Source organism: Trematomus bernacchii, unplaced genomic scaffold (assembly GCF_902827165.1).
Source record: "Trematomus bernacchii unplaced genomic scaffold, fTreBer1.1, whole genome shotgun sequence".
Classification (NCBI taxonomy): Eukaryota; Metazoa; Chordata; class Actinopteri; order Perciformes; family Nototheniidae; genus Trematomus; species Trematomus bernacchii.
The window spans coordinates 14,727,258-14,754,140 of record NW_022987828.1 but is presented as its reverse complement, the minus strand read 5'-3'; the positions used below and the strand labels follow the sequence as shown (position 1 = coordinate 14,754,140).

The 26,883-nt window shown below is 39.6% G+C and overlaps 1 long non-coding RNA gene across 1 annotated transcript in view; it reads right to left on the bottom strand.

Annotated features, from left to right (window-relative positions):
• LOC117499378 overlaps positions 1-26,883 on the bottom strand; it is a 68,194-nt gene that overhangs the window by 24,029 nt on the left and 17,282 nt on the right. The window contains exon 2 of the long non-coding RNA XR_004557708.1: positions 25,594-25,643. This is a non-coding gene — a long non-coding RNA (uncharacterized LOC117499378). The remainder of the gene's footprint in view (positions 1-25,593; positions 25,644-26,883) is intronic.

Here is a 26,883-nt window from a genome sequence, read left to right as displayed (position 1 = left end):
CTTCATCGATCAAAGCAGTTCTCTTTTTTTCACTGACACTAAAAGAAAACATGTACTTTCCTTTCCTTTGTTTGCTTCTGAATGTTCTGAAGCAGGAACAACAAGAGAAAAGTGCAAGAGACATGAAAAAGAGACAGAGAGAGAGAGAAAGAGACATTTTGGTTTAATTGTGGTGCGTGCAGACCTGCTTTTCAAATGACAGCTCAGAGCAGAGAAATGTGGGAGGCTGAACATCAGAGACAAAACAAAAGTCGTAGGAGAGCTGTGGCCTAAAAACACAAACGTCTCCATTTTGCAGCGAGATGTGAGAACGACACCACCCTCTGTTGAAAGTGTTGAAGTGGTGACAAACAACCAATTATAACTAGGCCTCACACACCTCCACAGTAACTGAACTTAAAGATCACAACCGTGTCAAGAATATAATCATATCTTCTGCAACAAAGAAAGTGAGACTATTTGTTGCCGCGTTGTTTTCCAGATGGTTCTGAATCAACTCATGCAGTATATGTTCCCATAGAGAGCTCTGAAGCATGTGGTGTTAGGGACCAAATAATAAAAAGTGGTTATAACTTTATTCATTGTGACTAATAGCACGCTCTGCCTGAGCGCAGCTGGCGTAAAAAAGAAACTTTGTGAAAGTGAAGTTTGGGGGAAACTATGTGGAGAAAGTGAATGAGTAATCCTCCTGAACTCTGTGGAAAATGCTTTATAGTCAGATCCATTCAGATTTTTCACACAGCAGCACAACATTACTATCACTGAAGACAGTACTTTCACGGACATTTGATCTGGGATTAAATTCCATACTTAATTTCAGGATTGACTCATGCACACAAGCAGTGCCTCAGTCTAACCTTGTTAAACTGTGGGAACCTTGTATCTCCAATTGCTGGTAAAAACTCATATTGGCTGTTCGGGTCATGGTCGGGGTCACACACAATGCTTTAATGTTTGTTATAGAAGGTTCATTCATGGTTTCTCTTGCAGCAGATTTTCATTTGGCGAAGCGGTTTTGGCTTTAAAGCAGTGGAAAAACATGTGTAACACGTAGTATTGCAATACTGTAAAATGCTCATGATTCTCTCTAGGTCGTCCTCAGACGAGCCCTCCATCGTCGCTTCCAGTCATCCCGGTTCTCTGTATAAAGGATTTTGGGATGACTTTGTTCTTCATGGTTGGCTTTACTATGCTATGCTGATTAAGGACTGGGGGGCGCAACTCCTCTAAGTCCTGGTTTTTAGTTCAGAGTGTCCTTCTCCTAGATGGGTTGCCTTCCATGGCTATGAGCCCCATCTGCCCGGGGAGCATTGTAGGGAACGGTGCCTTGCTCAGGGACACCTCGGTAGCACTTGGTCTTGCCGGGACTTGAACTGGTGACCTTCCAGTTGCCAAATTTGCACTCTCCCCACTTTTCCCACTCCCAAGAACATGGACGCCGAGACAGAGAATGTTGTTTGGTAAATAAACAAAATGTGCACTCGCCCCACTTTTCCCACTCCCAAGAACATGGACGCCGAGACAGAGAATGTCGTTTGGTAAATTGAATTACCAAAGTTGTTTACAAAGAGGTGTAACAAAACCACAAAACAAACAAACCTTTGAACACATAAACCTTGCCAAACAAATGAGAAAAATAAACGTACAGGCTTCTTACCTACTCTAACGTAAAAACAGGAGAAAACTAATTAGGGTAGTTGGAGTTACTACACAGAAATATTATTATGAATGCCTTTAAGCCATCATGTGCTTGCTTTTCAGGCTTATGGTGCATGTGTGGTTAATGACACAATGCAATGTGTGTAAATGATTGTTATGGTGAAAATCTACTACTTTCATCAGGAGTGTGTCAGAAATTACTTCAGCCATTTTAGTGCCTAAATATTGAGTGTAAAATTGAGCCGCTATCATGTCCTAGTCTTATTGGGAAAATCCACACATTTAACTCAATATCTCACAATGCTTTTCTAGCTCTTAACAGATGTTTGAAACTCCAACACACTAGTATCTTGATGGGTCATTTCACAGATGTCCAGCTGAGTATTGGAGCGTGATTAATAGTGGCAACAGGGATCTTCCGAGGGGAAGTCAACGAGAGGAAGTCAACAAGAGTTTGTGAAACCACTACAAATAAAAATGCTCAAAAGCAAGTCAAAGTGCATTCTGGCAATATTCAGGAGCGCTGAGCTGCCAGTACATTACATGGTGTTTACATTAGTTGTTGGAATGGCTGACGACCTACAGTTCACTATCAGTTTCCCCAAACACTAGTCATTTCTTTGGAAAGGTAAAGTATTGCGAAATGCAATCACAAAATGGACTTATGCAATATTCAAATCACAGGAGGCTCAATATGTGTTACAGGCAAAATATGCATTAATATTATTTAGAAAAAAAATATTGTGTTGCTGCATAGATGTCCCGATGTTCAAATGTAAAATGTTTTGTCTATAGACTTAATCAAATGTCTTTGTTTGGTACACATCCCTTTAATAAAATCACAACCTGAATGTGTGTGTGTGTACGTTCATGTGGAGGACAAACTGTAAGGAGGCTGTAAGGAAATTAAACAAAAAGGCGTGGTACACACTCTAGCTAGCTACAGTATGCTGTGTCTTTTCAATTGCAGTGGAGTCGACCTGAAGCATGTAGGGGGAGGGAGAGAGGGAGAGAGGGAGAGAGGAGAGAGAGAGAGTGGCTGGATAGTCGGCCATCTTCTAATACATGGGATGTACTGCAGTTAGCCAAAAGTGTGGGCTCATCGCAGGTGCATGTCTCAAATTAGCACAAACTGTCAAAACATTACAAGATCAATGCGTATCAATGATAAGGTCGGGGAATGTTTTCCTATAAAGGGAGCAAACACGTCCACTTTCTTAATTTTGGGGTCTGAACTCGGGTATGATTTCTTCTAGGAATAAAACTCTGCATCAAACTCTGATCGACTGCAGAGCATCTTTTGAACCTGATAAGAATCAAATGAACCAATCAATCAATCAAAATGTTTTTATAAAGCCCAATATCACAAATAACACATTTTGTCTCAGGGGGATTACAGTGTTTACAGCATCAAACACCCTTAGACCCCCGCAGCGTATAGAAGAAAAAGCTCCTAAGAAAACCCCACAAATGGGAAAGAATTAAGAAACCTCTCTGATCAGCATATTGATCTGAAATATCGATCATGCTCTGTGTTATAATTACGTCAAGCACAGCCATGAAACAGGGAACAGGCTGATTATGTAAACATATGTTCTCCTAACGTTAAGTGATTTAGGTTTCCCTGAGGAAAATTGATTTCCCTTCCACATCATTGATCAGTGGATTAACTCAAAATTCTTCATGAATTTGCTGTTAAAACATTAAGCAAATTGAATCATTTTGCACTGCTGGTCGGACCAAATGAAATGAAACTAATGAACAACTAATGGAAAGAATATTCAGAGAATCAAACCTCTATGAAAACAATTCCTTTTAGCCCTAATTTCCTATTCAAAAGGACTCTTAGTAGGTGATAAAATCAGATATCAGAATATTTGAACTCAATGCTCTTCGTCCCCTGAGGGACATGAGGCCACAAAGAGCTCCCACATTATATTCATAGCTTGACAATATTTATGGGATACATAACAGCGAAGAAAACATATTAAATGACAAGAAGATTCTGTGAAAGCTGTTATTAGTTGTTCAGAAGAACACATTCACTGTTCATTTCAAAGTTTACAGTATAGTGTATTACTGCATTAAAATAACACCATATCCAGAGTATATTTGACCATTCAGGGCGTTTTCTGCGAGCACAATAACAACTGTTACTTAGTTATCAACTACAGTAACCTTCAGTTTACAGTCTTTAAGTCACCATCAAATAAAGGGCAGGAATTGTGTTTGAGACGCAAGAAAGCTGCCACAAAAGCCAAAAATACAACTGATTGACGTATCGAAACTACAATCACTGATATCACACAGAGTGGGTGAGGCTATGTAAACACTTTGATCAGCTGCACTGAGAAAGAATCAGAGGTGACAAACACACAGTCAGTGTGAGTATTGAAGGTCAAACACTACTGCAACTTTATTAGACATTAACTCTTGTACATGACTATGATTGTATTGCAATTAAACGCAGTTAAATACATACATCCTAGAGGAAACAGAGCTACCTGCTGTTTCCAAGTGCAATGAAGCTCATAGGAAAGAGCACGTCCATCTCTTCCTATATGCAAAAGTGTTGAGGATCTACAAATAAAGAGGCCTGTCTGCTCAAATGTCCTTAAGTTACACTGAGTTACAAAGCATTTTATGAAGTGAGAGGTGAGAGGATACTGAAGGTAAAATAATTTGGATTTGTTTAGAATTTGTCTTATAATGTAAATACAGATAAGAACTAGGTTGCCAACGCCGTGCTGCAACATAACAGTCCTCCTTTGACACTCAAATCCAGCACCAGACACTTTTTGTTACGCTGCTATGGACAGTCAAGGTTCAAGGTTCAAGGTTCTTTATTGTCAATCTGACATAGCTACAGAGTAATTATGCAGTTGAAAATCTTATGTCACAGGCTTCTCCAACAATGCAACATAATAACATAACATAATAACAATAAGAGCATGAGCAATACAAAAATAATAATAGTTATAAAAATGAAATAAAGTTATGATGTGGAATAGTGCAGTATGAGTCTATATACAAGTTATTGGAATGATATATATATATTAGGTATTAGATACATACTACTGAGTAGCAGTTGAATGTTTGAAGTTGTTTCAACAGTTCAATTTTTTAACAGTCTCACTGCCCGCGGGAAGAAACTGTCTCCGAATCTTCTTGTCCTTGCCAGGATGCTGCGGTAACGTCTGCCAGACGGCAACAGAAAGAACAGTTTGTGGCTGGGGTGATGGGGGTCTTTGATAATCCGTAGTGATTTCTTCCTGACCCGCTGGGAGTAAAGGTCCTCCATGGATGGCAGCTCCGTCCTGGTGATGTGCTGTGCAGTTTTCACCACCCTCTGTAAAGCCTTACGATCGAGGTCGGTGCAGCTGCCGTACCAGGCCGTCATGCTGCCAGTGAGGATACTCTCTATCGTGCACCTGTAGAAGTTGCAGAGTATCCTGGAATCCATTTTGAACCTCCTCAACCTGCGGAGGAAGAAGAGCCGCTGTCGAGCTTTCTTGGTGATGGTGGTGGTGTGAAGAGACCATGTCAGGTCCTCAGTGATGTGGACCCCAAGGAACCTGAAGCTTTTGACTCTCTCCACCGTAGTCCCATTGATGGCGATGGGGGCGTGTCCCTCTCCCTGCTGCTTCCTGTAGTCCACAATCAGCTCCTTTGTTTTGCTGATGTTGAGATGGAGGTTGTTCTCCTGGCACCAAGATGTCAGGTTTTCGACCTCCTCTCTGTATGCCGTCTCGTCATCGTCTGTGATCTGGCCGATGACGGTCGTGTCATCAGCAAACTTCACGATGGTGTTGGAGCTGTGTGTGGCCACGCAGTCGTGGGTGAACAGGGAGTCTTGCACTATTGTAGATTCTCAAAGATATTTAAGTGACTGTTATTTTGTATATATTGATTGTTGTGCTTTTTATTTATGTCTTAATGTGTGCATATGTATAAATGTGTCTTTTGATTGTGTATATATATAGGTATCTACATATTTGCATATTTGTTCATATCTTTGGTTTTTGTATTCGGGATTGTGGGAAACAGTATTTCGATCTCTCTGTCTGTTCACACAAACTTAAAGATTGACAATAAAGTTGACTTTGACTTTGACTACACTTTGTATGCCCACCATTAAAGAACACTTCCTGGCAAAAGAAAAAGGAAAAAGCATGCGGACAGACTACATTTAAAAGTTTGAACATGGTGAGTATATGGTAAACCTACAGAGCCTGATGAGCGTCCGCATTTTAGCATTGTCATTGTGAACATGGTGCCATGCTGATGTTAGCTTTTAGCTCAGAGCACAAGTGTTTAAAAAGGTACGTTACAACTGTAGTTTTCACCAAACATTACTTAAACAGGAGTAAGAAGTTATTTTGTGGGACATTTTGGTCTCTTCATGGAATTTGTTGACAGTTTTCCAGTCTTGTTTAATTATCTCTTCTATGATTTAGGAGACATGTTAATATTTGTGCACCACTGAGTGTTAGGAAGACAAAAAGCTTTGATAGAAACCTGTGACCTTTGGTGTGGGTTTATCTAACAACAGATCCCCTGCAACATGAACGGCATTGCTGTTTGCCTGCCTCCCCCTACATAACAATGGGACTTAATGCCAAGTTATCTACACACACGTGAATAAAAGAGACTACAGAAACATTTAGTCTCTGCACAACTTAAGCCTTTTTGAGCTGTGATGATACAGTAGCTTCATAGTATATATGTCAGTGCAGCAGTCCAGCATAATGTTGGCCCGTGGTTATTTTTTCCAAAGACACACTCCTAATGATCACATGACAACTCCTGATTCCCATAATCCAGTAATGATTCAATTATTTATTTTTTCATGTACAGCAAACAAACAACACGTTTCTTTTTTCCAAGAATGCATTTTGAAGCCTGCCAGAGTTTGTATTTCTGAGATGGGTGTGATTGATAGCTTGGGCTCTTTCAGACATCTACAGACTTCTTAATAAACGTATACATCACCACAGAATAAAAGAACATACAAGGAGCAGAGGCAGTACACACTAATGCTGGTGAGAGGTTGATTTTATCTGTTCATGTGGGAGGTAAACTGACTGCTGCTGTCTCACAGTGTCCTAAAACGTGAGAACTTTCTCTCCACTCAGTGTGTGTGTGTGTGTGTGTGTGTGTGTGTGTGTGTGTGTGTGTGTGTGTGTGTGTGTGTGTGTGTGTGTGTGTGTGTGTGTGTGTGTGTGTGTGTGTGTGTCATGCATTCGTCTAGCCGTCCTGATGTGAGAGACTGCAGGCCTCCTACGATGTTGGAGTGAAGACAACCACAAGTAGGAGAGTTCACACGCACAAACACATACATACACACCATGGCATGGTCTTTCTGTTGATAAGACTGAACACTCGTTTTACTGTCTAGCTTGCCAAGTATTATCTGTATGTGTCTGTATAACAAACTTTTTATGCAGTATAGAATACCACATTTTGTTTCAAACTAAAATTGGCTGTTCATGGAAAGAATTAGAATGGACATGCACTAGAGTAAGAAAAAAAAGTGTATAATTTAAGAAATAAATCTGCCCGGGCAACACTTTCCTGTTGTATTGTATTTCCTTTAAATCTACAAATTGAGAGCATCGGGTGCCATGTATCGGTGCCATGCATCGGTATGATTCATCTAATAGAGTACCACAGTGACGCGTCCTAAAACCCGGAAGTAAGTTAGCATGTTACCACTTCCGGTTCCTCCGACAAAAACCATAGCAAATGAGCTGGAAATAAGGTCTGTGGTTGACACAAATTGAAGAGACAGATCACGTTTTGTTCAGCCGGATAATATCCACATGTCTACCCTACTTTTATCATTTTCGAATCATAAATGTATCGATCATAAATCTATTGATTAGATTTATGATTCGAAAATTATAAAAGTAGGGTAGACATGTGGATATTATCCGGCTGAACAAAACGTGATCTGTCTCTTCTTACTTCCGGGTTTTAGGACGCGTCACTGTGGCACCCTATAGTAATCCTCTATAGTCTAAAGTTTAGACTATAGAGGATTACTATAGAGTGCCACAGTGTTAGACCTAACACACAGCTAGTTTATCTACTCTGGAACTAGCTAAACTAGTTATAAATATGTGTATTCTTTGTTGGGCCACTTATTACAGGTTCAGCGAGCTGCACGAGACTGACCGGCTGTCCGGAGACGAGAGAGAGGAAAAGAGAGCACCCCGTTTATTTTTCCCATTTTATTATCCAGAATTACTGTAAACTTTTGAATAAAGTAGTTAATCTACTATTAGTAGTTTGTTTAAATGCATTAATTATGTTTTTTTTTCATTAACATAAAATACATCTCACGTACCCCCTGCAGTACTCCAACGTACCCCTAGGGGTCCGCGTACCCCCATTTGAGAACCACTGGTTTAGACCAGAAAAATGGGAAAAATAAACGGGGTGCTCTCTTTTCCTCTCTCTCGTCTCCGGACAGCCGGTCAGTCTCGTGCAGCTCGCTGAACCTGTAATAAGTGGCCCAACAAAGAATACACATATTTATAACTAGTTTAGCTAGTTCCAGAGTAGATAAACTAGCTGTGTGTTAGGTCTAACTCTTAGTGTATTTTGCTCCGCGAAACGGTCCGTCACAGCGGGTGGAGCTGTGATCCGGAAGAGCTGCGTGTTCCCCGTCAGCAGCAGCTGATCTGATCTCTGATCTCTCTCTCGCGTCCGATTATACTTCACTCGCGTTTATGTGTTTATATATTATATATTTATATATACAGTCTATGGTTTATGTCCAAATCTATCAGATCTAGCTAGTTCTAGTTAATTATATGACTGCCTGCGTGTCAAAGGACCTAAACAATAAGCGTTGCTTGGCAACGGCTTGTGGCTGCAAAGTATAGTGCAGCATTATGCATTTGTTTATATGAGGGGTCAAAATCCCATGCTCATAAAATGCTCATATTTTTTTTTCTCTTCATTCCCCACGCCCCAAAATAAATAAATAAATAAATAAATAAATAAATATACCAATTTTAGGAAAAGTAACGAAGTTTGAGCAGTGTGGGTTTTATATTAACAGAGTTACACATATTTCAAAACGCGAAGTGTAATAACTGCAGTTTGCCTCCCTGTCAGAATGACAAAGATCCTCAGTGAAGCACAAGCCCATGTTTCTCACTAAATGTAGCATTTAAGTGTTTCTCAGTTACAATGTTGTTTTAATAAATCAGACACTGATGGTGCAAGGCTCAGGCTGTACTGTACCTCTTTATATAGGCATTTTTCCCCTAACAAATAGTTTTTGCGCTGATCAGGGGGTACTTGGCTGAATTTTTTTTTCAAAGGGGGTACATTATTGAAAAAAGTTTGAGAACCACTGGTCTAAACAGTGTGTACGTAATCTGCTGTTTTCCTACTGTTTTCAAATTGTAACCCTAATTACCAATAGAGCAATACAAATAATGTCTGACCACAAACTGAAGCAAGGCATTCCTAATATACTGGTTGCATATTTTGCTTAACTTTCCCAGAGTAAATAAACCCTTAAGTGAGACAGTACAACTGAAACTGTTCTCAGTAATCACATATTTGCAGGTAGGTGAAAGATTTGTTTTTGTGCATCAGAGCTCGACACTGCAACAAATGCTGCTCCAAAAACAAGTTAAACAATAATGAAAACAAGCCCTTTTCACTTGAAATAAGTAGCACAATCTGCCAAGCAACTACGCAAATACTCAAAGACAACACCTGAGTTACCCACACGTGACAGTTTTTTTCTCGTGCAAATCTAGATATAATCAACACAAAGAGGAAGAGTGTAGAAATAAAGACACAGATGTGAATTAATGATTAAAAGGTCCAACATTTTTTAAATGTCACACAAATAATAGTCACTCCAATTGCATCATTTTGTGTCAGTTTAACAGAAGTACCATGTGTTTTCCCCAGCTTTCCCACGTGATAAACCCAAGTGATTTGGTAACTCTTAGCTTCATACATGTTATGAAATAATTGCAAGTAAAACGAGTGAGATGGCTATCTATCTATCTTATCTCTCTCTTCGCTCTAGCTCTCTCTCTCTCTCTCTCTCTCTCTCTCTCTCTCTATCTCTCTCTCTCTCTCTCTCTCTCTCTCTCTCTCTCTCTCTCTCTCTCCATCTCCATCCATCTATCATGATCGATTTTAAACCGTGTTGACGACCACACAGCGGGTTTCTGGAAGACTTTCATAAAGCCTTACGGGCTGCAGAGTTTCCTTAATCCATCCTTCACTTGAAATAAAAGCACAACAACAAACTTAAGGCTTGGTGGCAAGTTTCCAGACATCCACAATAGGCCAATTATCCGAGTGCACATATTTGAACAGGTGAGCGCACAAAGATAAAACGTAATCTCAAACTCACCGGTGACTCCGGAGAGATGAAAGCAGTTTACAGCAGAGCGACAATAAATCAAGATATCAGGTCCCACTGAGGTAAGCCTTGTTTATCTTCCTGCAACAGTATGGATACCAAACTGTTCCTGTATAGATCCTCTTAATACATACAAACGTTTCTAAAGAAATCCTGAATCACCCCTTGAATCTTTTTCCAATTCACAGCTGACAAAGTGTGCTGTGAAATCACCAGAGGTGGAAAATAAGCTATACTACAGAGTGAAAATAATTATTTGCCAAATTGAAATGATCAATTAACTATTATCAAGCAATATATCCGCCCAGTGTTTGGCTCTATTCCAAAAAAAATGATTTTCCTTTTTAACATTAAAAAAGGAAACAATATATCAAAAGCAACACGTTTTTTAGTGATTTTAGTTGAGTTAATATTGAAAAACATGTTGTTTCAGGCCTTATTTGTAGAGCTGCACCCAGGCAGTAAGCATGCATCTGAAGGGATTTCTGTCAGAATTGATAGATATGATAAAAGTGCAGTTCAGGTGTGTGAGTCAGTCACTTCTGCTTTAAACATGACACAGCTTCAGATCAGATACGATGCAGGCGGTAAGCAGTCACCTGTCACATGATCTCTTCACCTCAAATTACCGGATCGCTTCCTCGTACAGCAGCGTGTCACAAGAACACACCAGGATGGAGAAACCCACCGACTGTTTCTGATAAACATGTGATGAGGGATATTGTGGCGTGAGTTCCAGGAATATGAATATAAATCTCAGCTCCAAACACGAGATTTAAGGTGAAACAACACTTTTTTTCTTGTGAAAAACAAAACTGAGAAAAGGTTTGTGGGTTCCATGCTTAGTATTCAGGGAGATGTGTGATAGGAGGCATATCTGCATGCTGACATTTAACATTTGGTGTGTGTGTGTGTGTGTGTGTGTGTGTGTGTGTGTGTGCGTGTGTGCGTGCGTGCGTGCGTGCGTGCGTGTGTGTGTGTGCGTGCATGCGTGTGTGTGTGTGTGAAAACCTACAGAACAACAGAGACACATTTCAGTTGAGAGGAGTGTGTGGGCTTTATTTAGCTCCAGAGTTGGCACACACACACTCCTCTCAACTGAAATGTGTCTCTGTTGTTCTGTAGGTTTTCAGTGATGCAGCCATATTGAGGTTTCTCCTCTCAACAACATTCATTAACAGCTGATTGTAAAGCTCAAACTAATAGTCCATAGAAACTTAATTGATAAGAATGATTTTTAAGCTAAATATACTGGTTCAGGCTTGCTTTTAGGCTCGAAATGTGAGGTGGTTTTCTTTGTCTCCTTTGATGTTAAATTACATATATATGGGTATACGTATCTATCTAACAAAAAGTGTAATTTCTTGTCATCAATCTGACATTTTATAGAAAACAATGAATGTATTAATTAGGAATCAAGAAAGAATGATTGGACAAAAATAATCATTGGATTTAAATTGAGTATTGTACACATAATTAAACACATTATTTTATATATTTTGGAGCAGATTTGACTCGGAACTGATCTATATATTTTTGTCAATTGGAGACATGTTCAGATAACATGCTAACCATCAAACATGTGTCCGTGTTGTAGTAATTAATCGCTCAAACAGTATCTAATAGATACAGCATGAGCATGTAGAAACAGCTGGCTTCTCTACTTGCCGTCAAAGAAAAATGCCTAAATGGTGAAGAAATCTGGAAATTAATCTTAATCTTGCACTGTCGGATGAAAAGTGACCTTTATGAAGTGTTTTGTATTATAAACGAAAAGTAAACAAGCAAACGTTTCCGGAAAAATATATTAAAGGTCCCATGTCATGCTTTTCCGGTTATTACCCGTCCCCTTGTGTGTTATGAAGGTTTTTCTGCATGTAAACGGTCTGCAGAGACACAAACCCTCAAAGTACACCCTGTAGCGAGTAAAACTCTAACACAGAAAAGACCTGTCTATGCTGCCCCAGAACGCCTCGTTGGAGATTTTCTTTTTCCATTTGTTTCTTCCTGAGTATAGTGACGTAACGATACCCAGGTGCAAATGGACCAATCCGTGGAGCTCCTCACACACACACACTCACTCAGCCTTATCTTTTCTCAGCCGCGGTACTCCGCAGAGTATTGCCGGCACACACACTCACTCAGCCTTATCTTTTCTCAGCCGCGGTTCCGTGGATCTCCACTCACAGTTCGCCACACACTCACGTGTGTGTGCTCAGGCTGAGTTCCGCGGTGTCTCGCAGACCCCACGCAGCAACCAGGAAACGACACCAGTAATCCAGCTCACACTGTCCGCTCCTCGAGCCTCAAAGGGCGGAGCAGCGAGCCCCGCAAGGTCCCGCCAACACGGCACCCAGACCCCACGCAGCATTCTCATCTGTTTGTCATTACTGGTGTCCTTTTCTGGTTGCTAACAAACGCTGTTGTAACACATACACACACATCAGAGCACAGTGGGCTCATAGGGAGGGGGGGGGGCAGGAGCTCCAACAAGGCGTGTAGGACAGAGAGTGAATACACATACTATACAGAGATGCTGTATGAGAAACCAATGTGATTTTGGAACATTGAACAATGTAAATCTATTCTAGTAGACCTCAACAATGGAAATATGATCAGTAGAAATGGCCATGACATGGGACCTTTAAGAACATTGTGGAACACATGAATGAGATACTACAGAAGTGAAGAAAGGAAAAAACTCAAAGTGAGTGGGAACTGTGTGGGTATGATGGTTCCTGAGAGGGTCAGATGACTCATGGTTCAAGGTCAATGGTTCGCAGAGTAGAGAGGATCACCCAATATCAAAAAAGTAGTACCTAGTAGTAGTAGTAGTAGTAAAAGGATGGGGGGGGTCGACTGGAGAGAATCGCCTGACGTATAAAAAACACAACACAAGGATAGGAGGGTGGTGGAGAGAGGGACGCCCGTCATCAGAAAGCAGAAGAAAAGGAGAGGGAGCTGAGGTTCGCAGCAGAAGCAAAAGAGGGGGGGAGGGAATCGCTGAATAAACACTGGAGTCAGCAGGGAAACGGAGCTAAAGCACAGGGTCCATTGCAGGTGCAAGTCCCAAATCAGCACAAACTGTCAACACATTGCAAGAGCAATGGGGAGATGAAAGAAGTGTTTCACTGACAAGGCTGGGACATTTTAACTATGAGATGCTGCTGTTGGGCCTCAAAGTCAAAGTCAACTTTATTGTCAATCTCAAAATATGTTTGTACACACAGAAAGATTGAAATACTGTTTCCCACAGTCCCGGGGTATAAAAAAACTCACACATTAAAATGCAAGAACACTCAATCATTTACAAAAAAAACACAAAATAACCGTTTACTTCAAGTAAGCAGGATATATATTAAAAAGTGCAAAAATGTCCATAGCAGCGTAAAAAGTGACTGGTGCTGGATTTTGTGTGTCTGTGGGGGGGGGGGGGGGGGGGGGGGGGGGGCCTGATGTTGGGCATCTCCGCAGATCAACACAGGCTTTGATTCATGTATTCTAAGAATAAAGTTAGACTCTGATCTGCAGTGAAGTTCTTTTTTTAACCTCTGAAGACTTAAGGTGTTGCAGAAAATTGATTAAAGAATACAGCGGGTGATGATGAGGAAGCATCTCTCCCAGATGAACTGAGCTCTTTTTTAAGCACGTTTTGAGAGCAACCAGACTGTGGAAATAAGACCCAGGATCCCTGTCACCTTGTCTTAAACCATCCTTTTACAGGGTTTAATCCACACAAGGCTCCTGAAACCTGGCATCCTCTGCTGTGCTCTCAGAGTGTGTGCAGTTCAGCTGGAGAGGGGTTTCACAGACATCTTCAACAGGTCCCTGCTGCAGTCTGTAGTTCACATGCTTCAAAAACACTCCACCCTCGTTCCTGTGCCCAAAAACAACAAAACCATCTGCCTTAATGATCTGACTCACTTCCATCATCATGAAGAGCTTAGAGCCGTTAGTCAAAACCCACTTCGCCTCCTCCCTCCCCTCCTCTCTGGACCCCCTGCAGTTTCCACAGACATCGCCTTAACCCTGACATTAGAAAGAAGATTTAGGGGGCTACATCTTGAAGGAGACGCCCTGACTAGTTTTCTAGTTGTCTTTCTTCAACAGGATATTACTCACTTCCATCAGGAATGGAGGCCACAACAAAATGGTTTCTCTTCTGTATGTGTTCAGCCATTACGTGCACAGCTAAAAGCTCAGACATGTCACGACAAAGTCACCAAAACACACACCTTCTGTCCAGAGTTCAACTCCCTTTCTCTTTTCACTTTGTATCTCTAGATTAATTTTGTAAAGCTGCATATTTTTACACTCTTGCGATGTGATGCACCTGCTAATTACAGCTGTGTGCAATATTCAAATGAGTTGTTCTCTTAATGTTAAAAGGTTAAGGTCATGCTCATCTGCTCTAAATGCCACACTGACAGCACGTTGAACGTCAGGAAATGCATCAACCTGCAGAGAGGAAAGTGACAGAAAGACTCAGCCAGCTGGTTATTATTTTTACTCAATTTACAGTAGTGATTCAGGTCTGTAGTGTGTGTGTGATCCTCCGTGATGCACGTACATCCTTGCTTAGAAAACACAGCTTAATGTGTGCTGCTGGTGTGTAGATAATGTTTCTGATGCACACCAAAAAGAGAGTGCACATTTCAACATATCTTATTTACAGAGTATGCTTCTTATTTTTTACATTTTATGTATTTTTTTTCCCCAGGAAAAGTACTATCAACAACGTAACGCTTACTAAAATAAGTCCCAGACCTTTCATCCTAACTTTTACTGTACCATATTTCTGGCTGTGTCCAGTATTCTTGCAAAATGATTAGGAAATGAATCAGTCCCATACAAATGGTGCCAGAGTTTTTATTCCCAATACGAAGGTTATAAATACTTGTTCAAAGCCTTATCCCTGACGGTCCAGTCCTCTAAAGAGACACAAATACAGGAAGACATTACTTAAGTCCTGAAAACTAAACAAATCCGCTGACGGGAACAGAAGGGCTAAGGTTTCTCAGAGTTTTAATGATGCTACGATGCTGGTTTACCACACACGATGAACATGTGCTTAAACGCTTTACCATCAGAGTGATTGACCCCTAAAACTTTTTATTTATCTCTGTTTTTACCTTAAATCTACCTTAATTTACCTTAAACCAGTAATCATGAACAGAACACCGTCTGATCCGAATGGTGCAGCTGATGGTGGGCTTCTATATTAGCATTTGATTGACTATGAGATTCAAAGAGCTGGCTGACTTATGCAGTCTTTGAGAGCAGTTTTATATATTATGGCACTACTTCTATTCTATTTTATTGTACTTACTTGCACTATTTAATCTGTTTTATTGTGTTGCCCTGTTGGAGGAGCCTGGGACCTGAGATTTTCATCGACATAACTTCACTGTAGCTATGTACGAATGACAATAAAAGCCTTGAAATATAATATACCTGAAACTGACTGTCAAATAAGAATGTAGGCTTCAATAATACTTTATGAACCCGCATCTGTCAGCAAGGGTCAGCGTGACAAAAGATGCTGAAAAGCCTTATTGGCAGTCTCACAATAATTAAGTGTCCTATTAATTAGTTGAAGAGGAAAGATATTCATTCCGTATTACATTTGTTTGCGAAAAATCTAAAATACTTATCTAATCAAAGTCTCGCCAGGAGACCGCTGTTTGTGTCTGTTAAAATTAAAAGTCCATGTCCTCTAAATGTATGTCTTACTGTAAGCCAAACCATGATCTTATACTTAACCTGACAAAGTAGTTTCTCTACAACAAGCTGCAAAATACATATTGCGTAAACAGAGAATGTAAGATCTTTGTCAAGGTGATCCATAAATATCCCAGTCTACCAAAAGCCTTCAGAAAACAAAACAACAAATATAATTTCACTAGATCGTCCATGTATAAGAGTGTGCTGGTGGTTAGAGGTTTGGATGTGGATGTGGAAGAGAGAAAGTAAGGAGTTGGATGTAATAAAAACCAGACCTGGACTCAACACAACGTTCCCATTACTGGCCTGCGTCACGGCGGGTCTTTGCCTATAATTTCCTTATTAAACTTCACAACAACAGCAACTCAAACATGAGGTGTCACACACTTTAACTTCCTCCTTAAATATTACATACAGTTTAAAAAAAGACCTTAACTGGAAAACATGTCTTAGGCAATTCAGCATTTCTAAGTGACCCAGTTATTGTAGGACAACTAAATCCCTGACAGATGTAAACAGTGAGGCGGTTATTGATTCAACATCGTCTTGCATGGAGGCTTTATAGAACCTAAATCTGTTGTCATGCACACCTGAGAGAAGCACATCGTTTCACTGCCAATCGTCGCCTCAGATGTTGTTTAATTTGATTCTTCCAAAAACAAGGTCCCCTGAATCAAATCCGAGAATACGGTCTCCACACTGAACGTCATTCAAAGATTCAAAGGCTTTATTGTCATGTGCACAATGGCTTGTTTTGGCAATGACAGTCTTAAAAAGTCCCAGGCTCCCCCAACGATGCAATGTAGATAGAAAAAGAAACAGAAATTGAATTAGAAAGTGCCAGAAAATGTTGCAAGTGATCAATGTGCAGGTAGATGCAGAAATAAGCCAACTGTTTACATGTAAAATAGAATAAGATACATTAATAACAGCTTCAATTAAATAAAGAACTGATCAGCGTCACCTTGAAGCAGTATGATGCTTAAATATATTCATTAAGATGTCACATTTTATGCTTCCCGAGTGTAACGGTTAGATATTTTGTCTCCCTTATGTCTGAAACTGAACATTCACTTACAATAGACACAGGATTATCATTAACAGAGTGATAAAGCATGCTCTCCTTTGATGCCTGCAGAAGAAGCAGGTGTGAGCTCCAATTATATGATTACCGTTTGGAAGAAAGTACCGCTTTGTTTGTTTAGTTATGTAGTTTCACTTGAGGTTTATCTGCTATTAGGATAAGGTTGGATTTCGATCTAGGAAGAAATGATGTCACAAATGAACGAGGGGACCAGCACAAAACACGGATACAAACTGTAAGCTGAGTTGCTTTAGAACAAATTGAAGTGTTACACATGTTTCCTGAATTCCCCGTTTTGTGATTGACACTCCAACTGATAGCTTCCTAAATGTTTGGAAATAAAGACAAATACAATGTTGTATATACAAATATGTTTTGCCTTTTCTTTTTTACCACATTTGAAGGTTTGAGTTTTAGTGTGCAGGATTATGTTTGTGCAGAGTTTGACACTAGACTGCTTTGAAATAATTTACTCAAACTTTGTATTTATCTCTGTTTTTACCTTAAATACCAAGTATCTTAACAACAGCAGACAAATAAAAACATGTTCTTAGTATTTGTATAACTCTTAAAATATGCCAGGAGGAGTCATTACACATGTCAAATAGTAAAAATCCACTACTATTACATTACATTACATGTTACTTGTTAGACGCTTTTATCCAAAGCGACTTACATACTCAATACCGTGGACAATCCCCACAGGAGCAATTTGGGGTGAAGTGTCTCAGGGACACAACGACATGCTGACTGCAGTGGGGTTTGAACCTGTGACCCCCTGATCCGAACACCACAACCCACTGCACCACACGCCTCTACTAAACACAATTAAATACCCAAGGCCTTATTTTACCATCACAGGAACATAAGAGCACCGCAACAGAAAATGGCACCTCTAAAACCCTACATAAATAAGATCTAGGTAATTAACGTAAATATATGAATTAATCTTAAGTGTCCTTTGGCTATACAGCTTTACAGTGTTAAAAATGTCCACTTCACAAAAAATATGATGTCTAATATCACAGTTTGCAATAAATACACATCAGGAAGGATTGAATGTGCTATTCTTTTTATCCACACCATTTATAATTAAGACAGGCTAAACAATAAAAGCATCCTCCTTTATTCTTCCCCACACACTTTATATATGTGTTGTCTTGAAGCCGCCGTTTGTCCAGGTTGCAAAAGCGACACAATGCAAAAACAATCCACCTCCTACATTAAACGTCTGATCCTCTACGCCTGCAGAAAGCAACCTTTAACATTTCTAATATCAATTTAACGTTGACTTAAAGTGAGAAAAGACAGTGGGTTAAATGTTATCTTCCTCACAACCGCATGTGACTCAGAAACACACTCACAGGAGAATTAAGATGTGAAACCTTATATATTCAAGTTCAAAGAAAATGAAATTCGAATAGCTGAAGTAGATTTCACGACTCAGTGCTGCTTTTAATCATGTTGACAACTTATTTTGGGATGTTTTTCTGAGTTATCACTCAATTATTGAGTTAAATATGAGTTATTCAGGTTCTCTTTATCTTACACATAATTGTAGCCATGTACTATAAAATTCAAGTTTACAGAGAAAATGGACGTCACTGTAAATGTTTTAATCAATTCCACAATCAAAATGAAAAAGAGCTAGATTGATTAATTAGTTTGGCTAAATTACAAAAACTAGACCTTTTTACCGTTTTGGAATAACTATTTCTTTAAAGATGGAAGAATTATTAAATAAACCACTTCAAATGTAAAGCTTTTATTATTTTGAGACACAGCAGTCTTTACTTTATTTCGGTATTAACATTAATAAAGCGCAGTCTACATTTCTTTACATCGTTAATCTCTACGTGTTTTTCCTTCTCTGTGTGTGTGAAAAAAGTGTGAGAAGAAAGATCTAATGTGTGCCATGTCATCTCACAGGAAGCATATTTTGCTGTGACATTTAGAATATCAGTCGGTGTTGTTTTGATGTTTACAGAGTGAAAATGTGCCGTAAACAACAACACAAACGGATACTTGTTTCAAGTCATGCAAAACTTGACATTTAGAAATGTTATTTAAATCACACAGGGTTTGTTTTCTCCTAAGAACGAAACCGTATTAGGTATAATGAAGGAAATACCTGAAGTGCTGATTTAATTAGGACCTGCTTTACCTAAAAGGCGCACAGCGTTAAATGACTGGAGTTCCTCTGGTTTAGTATTTTAATAGATAAATACAACTTTTGCCGAGGCTATTGTGAAACGATGCGTGAAATAATAAAGTATGCACATGATATGAGTCATAACAAGATTAATAAGTATATTAATAGGTTATTAAATGTGGTAATAAAAGCAAAGTCTCGCCTTTAAATCCCCGCAGCTCCACCTAATAAAGGAACACATTGGATATAGGACGTTAACATGTTAACATTTTAAAACAAATGTCATATTTTTTCACTTTATTTTATTTCATTGTTCTTCCTTTTTAGCTCCGTTTTGTTTGTGAAAGCAGCAGAGCATCGGCTGACATGTTGTGAGTTTTGCAGGCCATCATGTCTCCACATAAATTGTGTTTAAATGCAATCTGTGGCTGATTGAGTTACAAAAACAAGAAGCGAAAATACACAGACATTCATTTGGAAACATAGTATAGACTAATAATTACTCATCACTTTCGGACCAGTAATTAGTCACACTTATTTTTGAAGCTACAGCCATTGTATATTTAATTCCCAGCAGCAGCAGAAAAGGTAATATAGAAACGTGGTGCTTTTGTTAAATATGAAGAGACTTTGCTGCTTTTGAATTTTATCAAATCTACTGAAGTAACGACGTGCTGAGACACTTTTAATGTCAGTTTTAAAGTTATTTTATTATCCTATCTGGGGTAAGAAAAAAAACATATTTGATAAATGCTTTAATATCCACAGCTTCAACACTGCACTGTTTATTAGACACTATTCAAATGGATTTAATTACTTATTTATACGTTGTGTTATTATTCTTTGAAACGGGTGTATGTGGTGTGTAGTTCAAACATTAATTGATAAACCCATGTTGGAAAACTCATGTGTATTTTTTTCGTTTTGTTAAAAATCACATGTAACCTGTGGTTGTCTTGTCTATCATGAAAACTGAAAAATGGACAAACTGGCCACCTTTAATAATTAATGTACGGACTACACGGTGCACGACAAAGGGAGATCTGTTGCGAAATATTTGACAGCTAAACCAGTGTTTCATAATAACAAAAACTAACATATTAAGTTACTTTTAATTAAGAAATTGACGTAGTTAAGTAAAAGCCAATACTTATGTGTGAAATGTACAAATATAGCAGCTAAATTCAGTTCGTAGGAATACCAGAAATGCATCAGAGAGAAAACACACAGCATGAAGCAGGTAAACATAAAATGGCTGTCAACTCAGAGTGTATTGCCAGAGCTTCATTATTAGAGCCTAAAGTCATATTACTGGTATAGTATAGCGATTATTTGGAGGAGTATTGTTTTAAGTGTTTGTTTAAACTGTTAAATACTTAAAAGATAATAACATAGCTTACTTCCTGCAGCTCATACTGTGATTAATAAACGCTTAACGGTGTCGGTGTGTGGTTTCTGTTGGTGGTAAATCGAAATTCAACATAAAAGCGTCGAAAACAAAGCTTTAAATTGAGTGAAAGAGTATTTTAGACGCAGATAAAATGGAGGATTGTTGCAGAGAAAAATAGTGATGGGAGCTCAGGGTGTTTTCTGTGGGCAGGAGGCGCCCTCTAGTGGAGAAGACATGTACATGCATCCTTCTCTGTCTTGTTTTCTCCCTCATCATACTGTCGTTATTTACCAGTGTCATGACTTGTAGTGTCAGTCATCTGCCTGCTTTTGGTTTCATACACCCACCCATACACATTATATCTGCTCCCACCCAGGGAAACTGTATAAAACCCATGTTTCTACACAGTATTTGCATCCCTAACATACACACAAGATTTATCAATAATGCTGTAATGAAGTGTAAACAGTCAAACTTTGCCAATGATTCCTGGAAAGCACAAATGTACAATCTTTACCAGGGCTAAACACTCTGATAAGTTATGTTAAAGTAGACACAGTTACATGTTAATGCAGATTTATGAGTGTTACATTTAAATTATGTTCACTGTAAGCATTGTGGACGTTTTGTACTTTGGATACAAGCACCAACAGGTTTTTTTTTTCTTGTTACAGTATCACGCCCTTATCAGAAAAACTAGGGAGGCTTTGTGCAACAGACCACAACATCTCAAAATTGAGTATTTTGAGACTATGATATTGGTACTTTTACTTAAATTAGGGGTCTGAGTACTTCCCTGACAATTATCCAAACTGGCGACATCCTTTGTTGGTTTTGTGCTTAAGAAAGGCTTGTCATAGCTTCACGAATCCCAAAGAGAGGTATTATAATTGCTATAATTATTCTCCCAGCAGTCTAACATCCAAAAATATTCAATTTACTATCAGATAGGACAAAATAAAAGCATAAAAATGACTAAAATTATTCATTATAAAAACAGTTGCCAATTCATTTTCGCAGATCAACTAATCCAGGAAATGTCTGGTTCTTGTAGTCCTAGTTTATGCTCATAATATATTCAGATTTTGTTTCACTTTTTAAATTCTGTATGTTGTTTGATTTGGATCAATCTATCAGAAGGAAAAGTAGACACAACAAAAGTATAAAGTTTGTATCAAATTCAAAACAGTGAGTAAAACAAGCTTGACTGTTAAAAGCAAGATACAAAAATAATGCATCATAGAGGCCACTAGAGGCCAACAGACCTCAAAGCCATTTTAAAACACAAGCTGAACTGCGTAACCTTCATATTTCACAACGCAGGAATCACCATCTCTACAGGCAGGAGGAAGTTACTCATTTGTCTATGGGACTTGAAAGAGTTACAGAAAATAAGAGAGAAGTTTTAAGCAAAGAATGAGACAGCGAACCTTCTGAAAACATCTTTGTAATTTGTGTCTTCTCTTACAACTCCTCACTAATAAGCAGAGGGATGTTTGTGGTGCACTTAGTCATTTACTTTAACTCACAGGACAATTCTGATGAGTAAATAAGCAACAAAAAACACGCCCACCCACAAACTAGTGACAAACTAGTGACCTACTACTGTTTTCATCTTGCTAGGATATACAGCTTTGACATTTATTGATCTTGAACCTGACATGAGTGATGAGCACGCACGCACGCACGCACGCACGCACGCACGCACGCACGCACGCACGCACGCACGCACGCACGCACGCACGCACGCACGCACGCACGCACGCACGCACGCACGCACGCACGCACCGCACGCACGCACGCACGCACCACGCACCACACACACACACACACACACACACACACACACACACCACACACACACACACACACACACACACCACACACACACACACACACACACACACACACACACACACACACACACACACACACGTCCCTGGCCAACATGAGGCCCCACGCAAAGTTATATGATGAGGCCCTCTGTTTCGCGAATAGGTGCGCCGCATTTTCGGCTCTCAATCAGGGGGGGGGGGGCCCTGCACACACACACACACACACACACACACACACACACACACACACACACACACACACACACACACACACACACACACACACACACACACACACACACACACACACACACACACACACACACACACACACACACACACACACACACACACACACACACACACAGGGCCGTCCCTGGCCAACATGAGGCCCCACGCAAAGTCAACTCAATCATCAGCTCTCAATTGTTGCCTGCAGTACAGTATAGTGGGCTCAGAAAAATGTCTCTATATTAATCCAATTTAAATTTGTGATAGTAAAAACAAAAAAACACAACCACAACAACTTTACATTTAATAATACATTTCCTTGACTGTCTGGATCCAATTCATTTAATTTAGACGGCATAAGCCACAATTACTGACACATAAAGTTTTTGCAGTGAGAAGCATTTTAAGGCCAATGTCACGGTTTCATGTTCAAACAAACCAAAAGAAGTTTGATTCAAACCACTACTAAGAATACACATGCAGACACGCACATAACAACTATTACTGCCCTATTTAGCTTCTGCACTTTGTTGTTCTCTTCTTTTTATTGCAGCTTGCTTTTGCCTTTCCTTAGCTTCAGCATTTACTGTTTCACGCTTCGGGATTTGTCTTGGCAGATGAGAAGCGCTATATAAATTCAATTTATTATTATTATTATTACTGTAGAGCTTTCTGGTTACAAAGCATAGCATAGGGGCATCTAAGAGGCCACTGTTGCAGCTTAACCAAAGTATGAAGTCAGTGCTAACTAGCTACAAAAATAGTTTTGGTTAGATTTTCACCGGATGCCATTAATAAGCTTTCTGAATTAGCTTTAGAAGTGTAAACAGCAAGTAACACAGGCTTGTTAAGTGGACTTCTTTAATATTAGTCCCTCCACGACAATATTTTCCAGGTATTTCTTTGTTTCTTGCCTGGTTTTGTTATCTATTAATCCATTATTTAAACACAGCTGTCTTTGCACTAGAGGGAACATTGGCGCTGCTTAATGAGTCATGCAAATATTATCCATGTTCAGTTTAAATGTTTATTCAAGGTCAGGGTAACATTGACGTCTACATCAGATACTGTATTTCTTCAGATGTATGGGGGTAGGAGATGTTTGGTGCTCTTCTACCCGGCAACAGAGCGCTGAGTCATCTCTAACGCAGCCCTCCCACGCCTACCCACGCTGCACTGCTCTCGGTATCTCTCAGTGATACTCGGCCACGGATACGATACCAAAACTTACTGCATCACCAGATCGAAGCCCACGGATGACAAAAACAGTTATTTACGGTAAACGGGGGGTGCCTTCATGGAACAGGGCTGGCATAGGTTAGGCAGTGTGTGTGTGCGTGTGTGTGTGTGTGTGTGTGTGTGTGTGTGTGTGTGTGTGTGCGTGCATGCGCGTGCGTGCGTGCGTGTGTGTGTGTGTGTTGTACTGACCAATTCTCTAAGCCGCAGTTTCATGATAATGATCAGCACTGACATTCAGAATGGTTCTCATGTATCATATGAACCAAGACGATAAATGGCTTTGCTAAAAAGAAAAAAACATACAACAGGCATCTTATGGCAAACGTAACATGGTTGTTATTTAATGTAACTATTGCATAGATATTGCAATGGGAAATGTACCTTTGCAAACCATAATACTAATGTTTAGCTAGCTCAGTAAGCTAAATTAGCATAAAATACTTTGTGTTATTCAACAGATACCGCTAGTGTGCATGAAGGCATTTGTTGTGGTGTCACAGTCAGATTTACAAGTAACATGACACGCCAGAATATATTTGTACAATCATTCAAATTTAAGGGCTGTTAAACTATGAGACATGTCTTTGTGTGTCAGAGACATTCTGAATGTACTCTCAGTATTGTAATAACTTCAGCTTTGATGTCCAAAATACTTTTTAGAAGGGATGGTTTCATGACACTACAAGCTAGCGGAGGATCAGACAAACAGAAAGTCATATTGATGCACTGGTGAAATGATCACTGCCCAATCAGCAAAATAAATAGTATCCACACACTACATGAGTACGGTCCTGATGTGAACATGGCTGCCAGAGGGTGGAACATGTAGATGCCAAGTAGAGCTGATACAGTGAGATGTTCTGAGGTTGGTTGGAGGAAGTTATACGTGTTGGCAACGTTTGTCTCAAGTTTCTGATACTGCAGTATTACTGGACCTACTAAGAAGCCACTGAGGAAAATGTATATTTCAATTGTTAGCATGTGTTACAAATGATTACTAAACTACACAAGCAATCTCTGAAGAAAACAAGTCGCCACTCATAGCTAGTCCAATCAACAAGTGGATTCAAAATTGAGTGCAATATGTGTTGCTGCTCTCAGATCTTGTACACTGTGCATCAATACAGATTGTGAAACTCCCAATGACGTCAATAAAAGACTCCTGTACTCAGATCGATGAAGGTGATTAAAGTTGGAGCTCTTTGATCGTCTTGTACCATCAGCTGCTGTGATATCAGCGGGATTTACTTTCACTTCAGCCCTTCACAGGCGCGGTCAGTGCGTCAAACCGTGATTACATGACTAAGTTCGGAAGTAGCGGGATATGTGCCAGGTGCCAAATATAGCCGATATTTGCCACAACAAGGCCAACCGCCAAATATCTCAACACATTAGTCCTCACAGTGCTAATCACTAGGAGAATCCAGTTCATTTGTACATTACAGTTCACATTTTTAACACATTGCTATAGGGCTGAAAACCTCTTTGCATGCTGTGCTATGAGCTGATCAAGGACAATTATGATATTTTCAATAAAAAAGGTGAATCATTAACTGCCTTTTTAAAGATTTAAGAGATTATAAATCAACTGAAAGTACCATCAGGAAGCCAAACAGCGCCTCACACACAAGTCGAATCCACCAAAGTCGAAAAATGTTATAACGCAATCATTTCCATTCAGCTCTTCAATCCTTCCTGCTTTTAAACCCAATGTTCAAAGATTTCAAAGCAGAAATGTTGATCTACAATGACGGTTCTTTTCTACCAGCCAATACATTGAAATGTAAAACCAAAGAGACTTTCCTTGAACTGCATTGCTTCAAAGATTGATCAATACCAGCCAATGTTGAAAAAAAGGTCCAGCGCTTTTTTACTCACCGGTTTGTCAGTCTCCATCCTGCTCTTCGTCAGAAAGTCTTCACTGCACACTAAGAAGGGCAAAGACAGAAAGAGAAGAGAGGAGAAAGGAGACAAAAGGAATGTTTTAATGTCACTGAAGGAAGCCAGTTAGCTTCCCACACACATTCTGAGTGTATTAACAGGCCAACACACACACTCTCGCATCAAAATACCTCCAAAGGTCAAGGATAAATGAGGAGAAGAGAGTAGAGGAGGGGGAGAGAGAAGATAAGAGAAGGACAGAACATTAAAAAAAAAGAGAGAGACAGAGTAGAGAAAGAGACATGAATTGAGGTTATAAAGAAAAGTAGATGGAGAGAGGGAGGGAGAGAAAATGAGAGGCTCGGCCCGGCTGAGTCATCAGTGACAAACCACTTCCTACACACACACACACACACACACACACACACACACACACACACACACACACACAAGAATCTCCTACTCAACCTGCAAGCTTCCTCCCTCACTCAGCTTCAAACTGCTCCAACAATTTTTTTGTTGTGCGCGTGCGTGTGTGCGTGTGCGTGTGCGTGCGTGTGCGTGCGTGCGTGTGTGTGTGTGTGTGTTCTCAGAAGAAAGCCTGAGAAGGGGACACATACACTGACCTTGCGATGTGTGTCATGAGAAACAGCACTATCTGCGGCTATATTCAAAAATAAACATATTTTTGCCATTTCCCAGAATTCCCAGAGGCATGGTTAAATGATTTCCGTCCAGTGAAGGGTTACGGAATCGCCTGACTCGAGGAAATACTTAATCTGTTTGGGTACATTTCTGAGTGGAATCATTATATGAATATCAATCTTATGATTGAAAGAAATTGACACTTTTAAAAGACAATAAATCACACTCCATTTAGTACCATCAGGGCTTTAGTTGCAACAGCATTACTTGGTCTGATATGACAAGTAGCTTATGTGGCTAATGTTAGCCAAAGTTTAATAGACCCAGACATTACTGAGTCAATTCCTTGACTGTATATCTCTATAAGGAGCTACAATCTATACCTACCAACAACTCTAAAGCGAATTAAATAACGCATCTTGATTGTTTAATACCTACAGATAAAAGTATATATCTTTTTAAAAGCTGTGTTTTCTAGCAGGTGCTGTTTGCTGAAACTATTTCTTGGCAAACACTGTACCAGATTATCTTCAGAGCAGCTGCAGCATCTCTGTCTAGGTTTCAGTTTTGACTTCTGTAAAGGCATGTCTCAACTTCAGGCTGCGTAGAGTCACTTCTGCCTAGTTTTGTTATTATAAAGAA